We start from the raw sequence: 12,962 nt of genomic DNA, 5'->3' as shown, positions 1-12,962 counted from the left end.
GGATCACCCCACCCCTCGGCCAGTGCCTCTTCCCCAGGCGGACAGGGGGAATTTATGGGCCTTCCCCTCCCCGCCAGCCTTGGTGGTCATGGGGCCCGAGGTCCCTCCCCCCAGCCTTTCCCGGAATACGATTGGATGGGGGAAGACAGGGGACGTGGCCAGGGTGGGGAGGGTCAGCCGTGTCACTTCCTGCCCCGCCCCCAGTTTATCAGCTGAGGGTGGGTGGGGCAGGGGCCCAGTTCCCTCTCCGGGGCCCAGAGACACGGTCGCTGCAGGAGGTAGGGCAGCAGTGGTTCCCCTCAGGTTAGTGCCAGGGTGTGGCTGGGTGGGGCGGGGCTCGGGCGCCGTCGGGCCAGGTGTTACAACGCCAGGGGCAGGCATTGAAGCCCCAGGGGTTTCTCTATCGGGGTGGGGAATGGATGTGGGGTCAGTGGGACCAGGATCAGGTACAGGTTTGGGAGTCAGGGTTCCCACGCCGGGGCGACGCTGGCATGGCCGCAGGAGCATTGTCGTGCCGGGACGGGGCAGGTCGTGGGCTAGGTGTCGGGGAAGGGGATAGGGTGGTCTCCCCGTGGGCGGGCCTGATGCGTCGCGTCTTCTTCAGCGCCTTCTGGCCGGCCGGACGCTCACCCCCCTCCCTGCCAGAGGCTGAAGCATTGGAAGCCTCCGGTGCCGGGGCTGGTGGTGTTGACTTCGGAGGAGGGGGAGTGGGTGTGGCGGCACCACCATCAGCCATTGGCACGGGCTGGGCAGCCTTTTGGGTGGGGCAGTTTTTCCTTATGTGCCCCACCTCGCGGCACAGGTGGCACCGCATGCCATCCGCTGTCCAGAAGGCGCGGTAGGCCGTGCCCTTGTGGGGAGGTCCTGGGGAGAGGACAAGGTGAGTCCCAGGCAGCGGTGGAGGAGGCAGGCCTCAGGCAAGTCCTAGGCAGGCCCTTGGTCGCAGCGGTGAGGGGGCAGACCTGTTGGGGAGGGTTCCCAAGGAAAGTCCCAGGCAGCCCCAAAATTAAGTCCCAGGCAGCAGTAGTGGTGGAGGTTGTGGGGAGGGGCCCCAAGGCGAGTCCCAGGCAGTGGTGGCGGAGGCAGGCCTCAGACAACAGCAGCAGTGGAGGCAGGCCTCTGGCAAGTCCTAGGCAGGCCCAAAATTGAGTCCCAGGCAGCAGCAGTGGAGGTGGGCCTCTAACAACAGCAGTGGCGGAGGTCCTGGGAGGGGTCCTGAAGCAGGCCCCAAGCAGCAACAGCTGAGGCAGGTCTGGGCGGTGTCCCAGAGACCAGCAGTGGGAGTGGGTCCCCAGGTCAGCAGCAACACTCCCTTGACCTGGGTGAGGCCCAGGCTGCAACTCCAAAAGTAGGCCCCAGACTCAAAATCTCTCACCTTCTGCTTCTGCCTCCTCCTCTTCTTCCTTCTTTCCTTCCTCTCTCTCGAAGCAGGATAGCTAATCCAGGGACAGTCCCCTTCAAGGAGGAGAGTCCTTGCACGTGTGCACACACTCTCACACTGATCCAACTCTCAAGATAGGCAAACACCCGAGTGGCCAGTGACAAGCACTGCCCTTCACATCAAAGGACAGTGCTGCGGGATCAACACAGTGAAGGGGAGGGTAGGGACTAAATCAAAATAGAGTTGGAGGGAGAAATGATGCACTCCACTCCCCGCGGCGCCCACCTCTCCCTGAACATCTCCAGGGTGTTGGTGGACACCGCGTGCTCCTTCTCCAAGGACACCCGGCTCTAACGTAACCGCGGAAGAGGGGCAGGCAGTCGACCCTAACGACCCCCTCCACGGCCCGCTGCCTGGACCTGTTAATGGCCAGTTTGGCCAGGCCCAGGAGCAGACCCACAAGGAGGTCTTTAGACCGGCCCTCCCTCCATCCATATCGGGTTCCAGAAGATCAGGAGCGTGGGACTGAAGTGCAGCCGAAAGCAGAGGAGGTTTTTAAGAAAATCAAGAAGGGAGTGCAAACGCCCACACCCAATATATACGTGGTCCACGGACCCCACAGCGCCACACAACAAGCAGTTGGGCTGGGAGTCTGTGAACCACCGCAATCTGCGGTTGCAGGGGACTGCTGCGTGCAGCACCCTCCAGATCACTGAGAGAAAGGTGGAGGACACCCATGTAGAGAGCCCATCAGAAGAGTATTAGCTCTAGAATAGTATTGCAGTGAAGATCAAAGAGTGAGCTGGTCGATATGTTTAAACCCTTGAAAGGACCCGTGCTACATCATTGCAATGCCACGATGGGATATTTGTGGTAAAATTGAACGCCATCACGGCCTTACAACTGAGTATCATTTGCTTAGCATTGCATCTCATTAATCATTAGACGTGGAGCTGGAAAAGCACAGCAGGTCAGACAGCATCCAAGGAGCAGGACAGTCAACATTTTGGGCTGTTTTGGCTATTCCTGCTCCTCGGATGCTGCCTGACTTGTGCTTTTGCAACTTCATTCATTCCCCTGAATGAATTTGAAAAAGAGATTGAGAAATGATTGTGTGTTATCGTTCTGAAGTCTAAAAATGGAACACCTCAGTCTTGTCCATACAGACCTCTGATTGTCTTCGTATTTCTCTCCCTCTAATCTCAGAGACACTAAAGGATTACAGCACAGAAAGAGGCCAGTCAGCCCACTGTGCCCGTGCTGGCCCTCTGAAAGAACAATTCACTTCATGCTCTCCTTTCACTCTGCACAATCTTCCCTCAAGTAAAATCCCCCAGAGTCAGAGTCCTACAGCACAGAGACAGGCCCTTCAGCCCAAACTGATCCATGCTGACCATAATGTCCATCCACAGTAACCTCATTTCCCTGCACTTGGCTCATACCCTTCTAAACCTTTCCTATCCCTGTGTCCACACTGTAGGGATTCAATGATTCTTCTATTTGTCCAAATGCCTTTTAAATGCTGCTAATGTACCCACCTCGACCACTTCCACTGGCAGCTCATTCCATATGTGTACCACCCTCTGTGTTAAAAAAGGATTTTTGAATCCCTCGACCGAAGCTGCCTCCAGCGCACTCACAGGCCACCCTCTCCCTGGCCTTGACACTGCGTCAGAGCAGGACTCTCCCTGAGTCAGCATTGTTTCGGTTGGCCATTACCTTAAAGCTGTGCCCCCTTGTAATGGATCCTTTCTCCAACTCCATCCATTCTGACAAAAGCTGCTCATGATTTTGAACACCTCTCCAAGGGACACTCTTTGACACTGAATAATATCTTTTGTTTCTTTATCCATTCATGGGATGGGGACATCACTGGCCAGGCCAGCATTTACTGCCCATCCCTAATTGCCCAGAGGGCAGCTAAGAGCCAACCATATTGCTGTGGGTCTGGAGTCACATGTAGGCCAGACCAGGTAAGGATGGCAGTTTCCTTCCCGAAAGGGCATGAGTGAACCAGATGGGTTTTTCCAACAATGGAATAACAGTCATCATTAGATTCTTAATTCCAAATATTTATTGAATTAAAATTCCACGATCTGCCATGGTGGGATTTGAACCCAGGTCCCCAAAATGTTATCTGAGTCTCTGGATTAACAGTCCAGCAATAATCCCATGAGGCCACTGTCTCTCCTTACATGTACTGGGCTAATGGTTGGATACTTGGTAGTGTGGATGAGCAGAGGGATCTTGGTGTCCATGTACACAGATCTCTGAAAGTTGCAACCCAGGTAAATAGTGCGGTGAAGCAGGCATATGGCGTACTGGCTTTTATTGGTAGAGGAATTGAGTTCCTGAGTCCTGAGGTCATGTTGCAGTTGTATAAGACTCTGGTGCGGCCACATCTGAAGTATTGAGTGCAGTTTTGGTCGCCATACTATAGGAAGGATGTGGAGGCACTGGAACGGGTGCAGAGGAGGTTTATTAGGATGTTGCCTGGTATGGAAGGAAGATCGTATGAGGAAAGGCTGAGGCACTTGGGGCTGTGTTCATTGGAGAAAAGAAGGTTTGGGGGTGATTTGATAGAGGTGTACAAGATGATTAGGGGTTTAGATAGGGTTGATCATGAGAACCTTTTTCCACGTATGGAGTCAGCTATTACGAGGGGGCATAGCTTTAAATTAAGGGGTGGTAGGTATAGGACAGATGTTCGGGGTAGATCCTTTACTCAGCGAGCTGTGAGTTCTCTTCTATGTTCTATGTACTGCCCATCCTTAAATAAAACACGATTGGACAGTGAAGAAGACATCATTATGATCTGGCTGTAAGTAGGTTCAGGGCTAACATGGAGTGATCAACGCGGGGAATAGGCTTTTGGATCAGGGAATGCCAGCATTTATCCCTCAATGAAAAAAAACCGCTTAAACCAGTGCTCTGCGTAACATTGCATTACTGTTTGTGGGATCTTTCTGAGCAAAAATCTGGCTGCAGGTTTCCTACAATTCCTGAACTTCACTGGTCGTGAAGTTCTTTGGGATATCCTGAGGTCAGGAAAGGTGCTATATTAATGTAACTGCGTTCTTTGTGCACTTGTTGGCTCCCTTGCCTCTGCTGTTCTGTCAGCTGCTTGCAGCTAAGTGGCTCTCTCTCTAAACCCATGGAAATTGCTAACAGCTGTGAAGTTCAGGACTATGTTTAACACGCTGTTTGTACAGACACAATCCAAGCGACTAATCCTGATAATTGCTTGTTTGCCAACTGCACACTCTTCCAACTTCTGCTCGCTTTGGGAGCACCACTGCACCCATTTCTGACCTTTAACCTTTGAATTTCACCTCAACCAGTTAAAATCCACTTATTCCATGGGGTGGGCTAATAGCCCAGTGGTATTATCATCACACTATTTATCCAGAGATAACATCCTAGAACCTGCATTCAGATTCTGTCAGAAAATCTCATTATCCCTAATAATGTCCTTCAGGGAAGAAGGTTATAAATCTTTCACGGTCTACAAGTAACTCCAGACCCAACAGAATGTGGTTGATTCTTAGCTGCTCTCAGGGCAATTAGGGATGGGTAATAAATGCTTGCCTAGCCAGCAATGCCCATCCCCTGAATAAACAAAACAATTCTAATCCAATTTTGGTGGTGGTGCAGTGAGAGACATTCTGATAAAGAGATCTTTTGCTTCTCTGTACCTCTGTGCTCTGTTTGTGAGGAACTTTATCTTTTAATAATCATTCTTACAAGCCCAAACTGTCACATTGCCTTTTATTGGGTGAGACCTTAAAGCAAGGCCCCAGTTGCCCCTTGGGTGAATGTAACTGACATTACTTTGAAAAAAGTAGGCCAATTCTCTCTGGTGCTCAGATAAATATTTATCCTTCAATCAAATCATTGAAATGGATTACTTGACCATTTGGGGCAGCATGGTGGCTCAGCAGTTAGCACTGCTGCCTGACAGCACCAGGGCCCTGGACTCGATTTCAGCCTTGGGTGACTGTGTGGAGTTTGCACACACTCACTGTGTCTGCATGGGTTTCCTCCCACAGTCCAAAGCTGTGCAGGTTAGGGTGGACTGGCCATGCTGAATTGCCTATAGTGTCCAGGGATGTGCAGGTTAGGTGGGTTAGCCATGGGAAATGCAGGGTTACAGGGATAGGATGGGGCACTGGGTCTGGGTGGGATGTGCTGCAGAAGGTCCGTGTGGATTTGATGGGCTGAATGGCCTGCTGTAGGAATTGTATAATTCATTGCCATTTGTGACAACTTGTTGTACACAGTTGCCCTGCTTCCAACAGCTGCTACACTTCAAAAGTACATTAGTGGCTGTAAGGCACTCAGGTGGTTCAGTGTTCATCAGAGGTGCTATACAGATGCAAGTTTTAATTTCATGCGAAATTAAATGTGACTTTTTTCTTTGTTTCCAAGTTCAATCATCGTGTTTAGTGGGTGCAGCTTTCAATCTGATGCCTGGTTTGGCCCTCAGTGATTAATTATGGGTGGTCCTTATTGTTTTTGGCTAAACGTGATTGCTTCCAAATGAATTACAGTTAGGAGTCTGGCTTTCTATGGAATTGAAGAGTGAGTTACAATGGTGCTTTCAAACTCGGATAAAGCAGGCTGGTGTCTCTAACGTGGCTCTGAATCACACTGGGATAATGGCAGTGCCACTGAGCTCCTCTTCAGCAGATGTAGCACAATCTGAACTCAGAGCCAAACCTAACTCAGACTGAGTCTTTGACTGGGCTGAATCTACCCACGTTATATTCAAGTGACAAAAGAGAAAGAAAATGAACTTGCATTCCTGTAGCGCCTTGGGATGCTCCAGAGTGCTTTACGGTCAATGAAATACTTCAGAAATGTAGTTCACTGTAGGAAAACACAGCAGCACTTTGACCACAGCAGGACCCTAAACACAATAACGTGAAAAACTGCCTTTAACGATACTGACCGTGGCACAATATAGGAAGAAACACTGGGGTTAATGACCACTGTTTGCCAACCTGCAGAAATTGTCACCCAGTTTGAAAATCTGACTCCAGGTTCCCCATGGAAGACTGGTTAGCAAGGTTAGATCTCATGGAATACAGGGAGAACTAGCCATTTGGATACAGAACTGGCTCAAAGGTAGAAGACAGAGGGTGGTGGTGGAGGGTTGTTTTTCAGACTGGAGGTCTGTGACCAGTGGAGTGCCACAAGGAGTGGTGCTAGGCCCTCTACTTTTTGTCATTTACACAAATAATTTGGATGCGAGCATAAGAGGTACAGTTAGTAAGTTTGCAGATGACACCAAAATTGGAAATGTAGTGGACAGCGAAGAGGGTTACTTCAGATTACAACAGGATCTGGACCAGATGGGCCAATGGGCTGAGAAGTGGCAGATGGAGTTTAATTCAGATAAATGCGAGATGCTGCATTTTGGGAAAGCAAATCTTAGCAGGACTTATACACTTAATGGTAAGGTCCTAGGGAGTGTTGCTGAACAAAGAGACCTTGGAGTGCAGGTTCATAGCTCCTTGAAAGTGGAGTTGCAGGTAGATAGGATAGTGAAGAAGGCGTTTGGTATGCTTTCCTTTATTGGTCAGAGTATTGAGTACAGGAGTTGGGAGGTCATGTTGGGCTGTACAGGACATTGGTTAGGCCACTGTTGGAATATTGTGTACAATTCTGGTCTCCTTCCAATTGGAAAGATGTTGTGAAACTTGAAAGGGTTCAGAAAAGATTTACAAGGATGTTGCCAGGGTTGGAGGATCTGAGCTACAGGGCGAGGCTGAACAGGATGGGGCTGTTTTCCCTGGAGCGTCGGAGGCTGAGGGGTGACCTTATAGAGGTTTACAAAATTATGAGGGGCATGGATAGGATAAATAGGCAAAATCTTTTACCTGGGGTCGGGGAGTCCAGAACTAGAGGGCATAGGTTTAGGATGAGAGGGGAAAGATATAAAAGAGACCAAGGGGCAACGTTTTCACGCAGAGGGTGGTACGTGTATGGAATGAGCTGCCAGAGGTGGAGGCTGGTACAATTGCAGTATTTGAGAGGCATTTGGATGGGTATATGAATAGGAAGGGTTTGAGGGATATGGGCCGGTGGGACTAGATTGGGTTGGGATATCTGGTCGGCATGGACAGGTTGTACCGAAGGGTCTGTTTCCCTGCTGTACATCTCTATGACTCTATTTGTGAGACATTTATAAGTGAGCTATCAGAGGGAAACCCCACACTAGAAAGGGCATTGGAAGGTTGTGAGAAACAAAGTTTAATGATTCATAATTGTCCGTCGACAGAAAAATTCAACATTTTATACTAGTCAATTTTTCCCATGTTTGTTACTTTTACATCCAATACTCAAATCGGCTTTTGTTTAGGACAGGATTGGATTAACGTTGAAGTTGCTTGAAACATTCAATGCATTGAATTTTCTGACAGAGAATGTGTCAATGATCTTCCTGGACACAGTACCCAGAATCTTCTTTTCAAACCTAGCGTTAATGCCATTGTGGATCGGTTTGGAGGTGCCGGTGCCGGTCTAAGGTGGACAAAGTTAAAAACCACACAACACCAGGTTATAGTCCAACAGGTTTAATTGGAAGCACTAGCTTTCGGAGCGCTGCTCCTTCATCAGGTGGTTGTGGAGCAGGATCCTAAGACACCGATTTTATAGCAACAGGATCTGTGTCTTAGGATTCTGCTCCACAACCACCTGATAAAGGAGCAGCGCTCCAAAAGCTAGTGCTTCCACATAAACCTGTTGGACTATAACCTGGTGTTGTGTGGTTTTTAACTTTGCCATTGTGTTAGTGCATTGAAACCAGAGTTAGTATTATAGGAGGACCAGCTGCTCTATCTATTCCTCATAATTTTATACATTTCCACCACATCAGCTTTCGAGCTCTGTGTTCCAGAACCTAACCTATCCTCCTCATTAAAATGTTCCTGACCAGCAATGTTCTCATCAAACTCCTCTGTATCCTCTCGAGGTCAATCACCCCTTTCTTCCATTACTGTCGATAGTCAGAGTCATAGAGTCAGAGAGGTTTACAAATCAGTAAAAGGCCCTTTGGCCCGTCAACTCTGAACTTGTCAAAACCAACCCACCTAACCACTCTAATCCCATTTTCCAGCACTTGGCCCATAGCTTTGTATGCCTTGGCTTTGTAAATGCACATCTGATTCCTGCTTAAACATTGAGGGTTTCTGCCTCTCCCACCCTTACCCTGAATTCCAGGTTCCCTCCCCTGTCTGGGTGAAAATCCTCCCTTAACCTCCTGCCCTTTTCCTTAAATCTATGCCCCAGTCATTGATTCCTGCATTAACGGGAAAGCTTTCTTACTGTTGAGGCAGGAGTGGGTACTGCAGATGCTAGAGATTAAAGTCAAGATTAGAGTGGTGCTGGAAAGGCACAGCAGGTCAGGCAGCATCCGAGGAAAATCGACATTTCAGGAAAAGCCCTTTGTCAGGAACTTTCTTACTGTGTACCCTGTCTATGCCCCTCAGAGTTTTAGACATCTCCATCATTCCCTCACTTGATCTCCAATATTCCAAGGAAAACAACGCCAGTCTGTCCAATCTCTCTTCATAACTGAAACTCTGCCAACTTGGCAATATCCTGGTAAACCTCCTCTCCACCCTCTCCATTGAGTTTGATCATTACATAGCAATCCATTGTAGGCTGTGATGAAAAGTTCATGATTTATAGATTAAAAAACAAAAGAACTATGGATGCTGTAAATCAGAAACAAAAATAGAAGTTGATAGAAAAACTCAGCAGGTCTGGCAGCATCTGCGAAGAGGAATCAAATTTAATGTTTCAGGTCTGAGTTCTGAGGAAGGGTCACTGAACCTGAAAGGTTAACTCTGATTTCACTTCACAGATGTTGCCAGACCTGCTGAGCTTTTGCCAGCAATTTCTGTCTTTGATTTGCATATATGACTTTATAAATTTGGATGTTAGACCAGTGGCACATCATAGATTCCCTACAGTGTAGAAACAAGCCATTTAGCCCAATAAGTCCACACAGACCCTCTGAAGAGTAACCTGCCCAGACCCATTTCCCTAACTAATAGACCAAACCTAACATCCCTGAATACAATGGGTAATTTAGCATGGCCAATTCACCTAACCTTTGGATTGTGGGAGGAAACCCACGCAGACACGGGGAGAATGTGCAAACTCCACACAGACAAGGGTCGCCCAAGGGTGGAATCGAACCTGGGTCCCTGTGCTGTGAGGCAGTAATGCTAACCACTGAGGCACTGTGCCTCCCCGTAGTCTTACTTTTTATCTATAAATGAGTTTAAAAATTAACTAGGTCAGTCTTTCAGGTAGGGCGGCATGGTGGCTCAATGGCTAGCACTGCTGCCTCACAGCGCCAGGGACCTGGGTTTGATTCCAGCCTCGGGTGACTGTCTGTGTGGAGTTTGCACATTCTCCCCGTGTCTGCATAGGTTTCCTCTGGGTGCTCTGGTTTTCTCCCACAGTGAATTGGCCATGCTAAATTGCCCATAATGATCGGTGCATTAGTCAGAGGGGAATGGGTCTGGGTGGGTTACTCTTCAGAGGGTCGGTGTGGACTGGTTGGGCTGAAGGGCCTGTTTCCACACTATAGGGAATCTAATCTAAACTTTGATTTCACACCGCGATGTGCCTGATATAATGGGGATTAATGACAAGAGAAAGAAAACATTGAAAGGCATTAGCTTCCTTTTGGGTTAGAAAGAGCCAGGATTGGTTTTAGCTTAAAATGTGTTGCTGGAAAAGCGCAGCAAGTCAGACAGCATCCAAGGAACAGGAGAATCGACGTTTCGGGCATAAGCCCTTCTTCGGGCTTGTGCCCGAAACGTCGATTCTCCTGTTCCTTGGATGCTGCCTGACCTGCGCTTTTCCAGCAACACATTTTCAGCTCTGATCTCCAGCATCTGCAGTCCTCACTTTCTCCTTGGTTTTAGCTTAGAAAACCCAGAGAAGAGAAAGCTTTGGGGCATTTCTGGAGAACCTGACTGGAGTCAGAGGCATTTATTGTCTCTCCTAGAAAAAGGAATATGTTCAGTGTAGTTAAGGAATTACCTAAGTGAAAGTGTAGTTTGTAAAATTTCCAGAGCAGAAGTGTTTGGTTAGAACTCTGCTGATTATTTAAGAAATTAGAAAGTCTAAGCTCTCAATTGTGTGACAAGATCAAAGAAAAAGGTTTCTCAGCTGACAGGACTTAAACAGAGAAAAAACACTGGGGCAAACTGAGATTTGACAGGGAAGGATTTCCTCTGGTTTTTGAGTAACGGTAAATTGATTGTGTTGGGAATAGGGATTTTGTCTCACTGTGTTTTTTAAAAAATCTTACAAACGGTATTAAATTTAGATAGCTTGTTTTGTCTTATGTTATTTTATTTCTTTAGCATAATGAACTTCTGCTATATTGGTAAAACCAATATGCAGCCTGGTGTGCTAAGGTGCCAGTGAAAGACAACACATTTACAAATAAACTAAATAAAATTTATCAAGCCCGATTTCGTCCAGAAGTAACATCGGTTGGGCTAAGGCACTGGAGCAATAGTTTTTTTAAAAATTCTATTGATTTATATACAGACAACAAGTTCAAACATTGATGAGACCATACCTGGAATATTGTGTGCTGTTTTGGGGAAAGACATGGAGGAAATTCAGTGAAAGTTCATCAAGTTAATTCCTGGGATGGTGGGACTGTCTTATGATGAAAAACAATATGAGAAATATTTCCTGTTGACAGACAGATCAATGACAAAAAGGCATAGATTTAAAGGAAGGTTTAGAGGGGATAGAGTCATAGAGCTGTACAACATGGAAACAGACCCTTCGGTTCAACTTGTCCACGCTGACCAGATATCCTAAACTAATCTAGTCCCATTTGCCTCCAAACCCTTCCTACTCATATACCCATCCAGATGCCTTTTACATTTTGCAATTGTAACAGCCTCCACCACTTCCTCTGGCAGCTCATTCCATACATGCACCATCCTCTGCGTGAAAACGTTGCCCTTTTGGTCCCTTTTATATCTTTCCCATCTCACCCTAAACCTATGTCCTCTAGTTCTGGACTCCCCCACCCCAGAGAAAAGACTTTGCCTATTCATCCTATCTATGCCCCTCATGATTTTGTAAACCTCTATAAGGTCACCCCTCAGCTTCCGAAGCTCCAGGGAAAACAGCCCCAGCCTGTTCAGCCTCTCCCTGTAGCTCAGATCCTCCAACCCTGGCAACATCCTGGGAAATCTTTTCTGAGGGAAAAATGTTTCACCCAAAGGAATCTGGAACTCACTTCCTGTAAAGGGTGGGAGGGGCAGAAACCCTCAGAACATTAGGGAAGAATGTGCACTTGTGATGCTAAGTCATACAAGGCCTGAATTAGTTTTATTGTCACACGTACTCACATGAGGTCAGTGAAAAGTTTACAAGTTGCCACTGACAGTGCTATCTTAGGTGCAAAGGTTCCGGGGGGCACGGTGGCTCAGTGGTTAGTGCTGCTTCCTCACAATGCAGGGAGGGAAAGGTGGAGCTGTACAAATAAAATCCTCAATCACATTAAAGCCATTTCATATTGAAGAAACACACATTATAGCAGGACCAACTGCACAAATTCTTGGGAAAATAAATTAGAAAAATAAACAAATAACTGTCAGAATAACAGTCCCTCTACCATAATATAAATTTAAAAAGGGGAAAAGAAAGTAATTAAAAAAGACAGAATTTAAGACAAAGTCCACTTAGCCCGTTTCACGGCTCTGGGGTTGAGGGCCTTATTTCCCCCTTTGGAATCCCGGGACAGGCCCACCACAATGCCCAGGAAAACACTGCCTGGAGTCCCAGACTGACCGAAGTGGCCGTAGGATAGCCAGACGGACGCCAATGAAAACAACCAACAAAGGAGTTGGGCCACGTGCTGGGGAATGGGATTAGCATAGTCAGCTGGCTGGTTCGGATCGGCAGAGGGAACCTTTGTCTGTGCTGCCGTTCTCTCTGACCCTGGGCCGATACACTGTGGAGGTTGGAAGAATGTGACCTGAATTCATTCAGCGTGGATAATTCTGGAAGAATGAGCAATGTAAATGCAGAGAGGATGCTTGCCCTGGCTGTGGGGACGGGGAGTGCCTCCAGTCAGGCAGCACAACCTCAGAATAAAAAGCAGGACAGAGAGAGAAATTACTGATAGAATCCATGGTTGACAGGCAATAGGCTGGGGGAACACAGCAAGGCAGGCAGCATCAGGAGGGAGGGGAACACAGCAAGACAGGCAGCATCAGGAGGGAGGGGAACACAGCAAGACAGGCAGCACCAGGAGGGAGGGGAACACAGCAAGACAGGCAGCACCAGGAGGGAGGGGAACACAGCAAGACAGGCAGCACCAGGAGGGAGGGGAACACAGCAAGACAGGCAGCACCAGGAGGGAGGGGAACACAGCAAGACAGGCAGCACCAGGAGGGAGGGGAACACAGCAAGACAGGCAGCACCAGGAGGGAGGGGAACACAGCAAGACAGGCAGCACCAGGAGGGAGGGGAACACAGCAAGACAGGCAGCACCAGGAGGGAGGGGAACACAGCAAGACAGGCAGCA

The 12,962-nt window shown here is 48.1% G+C and overlaps 1 long non-coding RNA gene across 1 annotated transcript in view; it reads left to right on the top strand.

The window, feature by feature from the left end:
* Positions 1–225: 225 nt before the first annotated feature.
* LOC122548329 overlaps positions 226–12,962 on the top strand; it is a 25,917-nt gene continuing 13,180 nt past the window's right edge. The window contains exon 1 of the long non-coding RNA XR_006311213.1: positions 226–303. This is a non-coding gene — a long non-coding RNA (uncharacterized LOC122548329). The remainder of the gene's footprint in view (positions 304–12,962) is intronic.

This window comes from Chiloscyllium plagiosum, unplaced genomic scaffold, assembly GCF_004010195.1.
Source record: "Chiloscyllium plagiosum isolate BGI_BamShark_2017 unplaced genomic scaffold, ASM401019v2 scaf_55, whole genome shotgun sequence".
In the NCBI taxonomy this organism is placed as follows: domain Eukaryota; kingdom Metazoa; phylum Chordata; class Chondrichthyes; order Orectolobiformes; family Hemiscylliidae; genus Chiloscyllium; species Chiloscyllium plagiosum.
The sequence above is the reverse complement of the archived record's forward strand: the minus strand, read 5'-3'. Positions and strand labels throughout refer to the sequence as shown.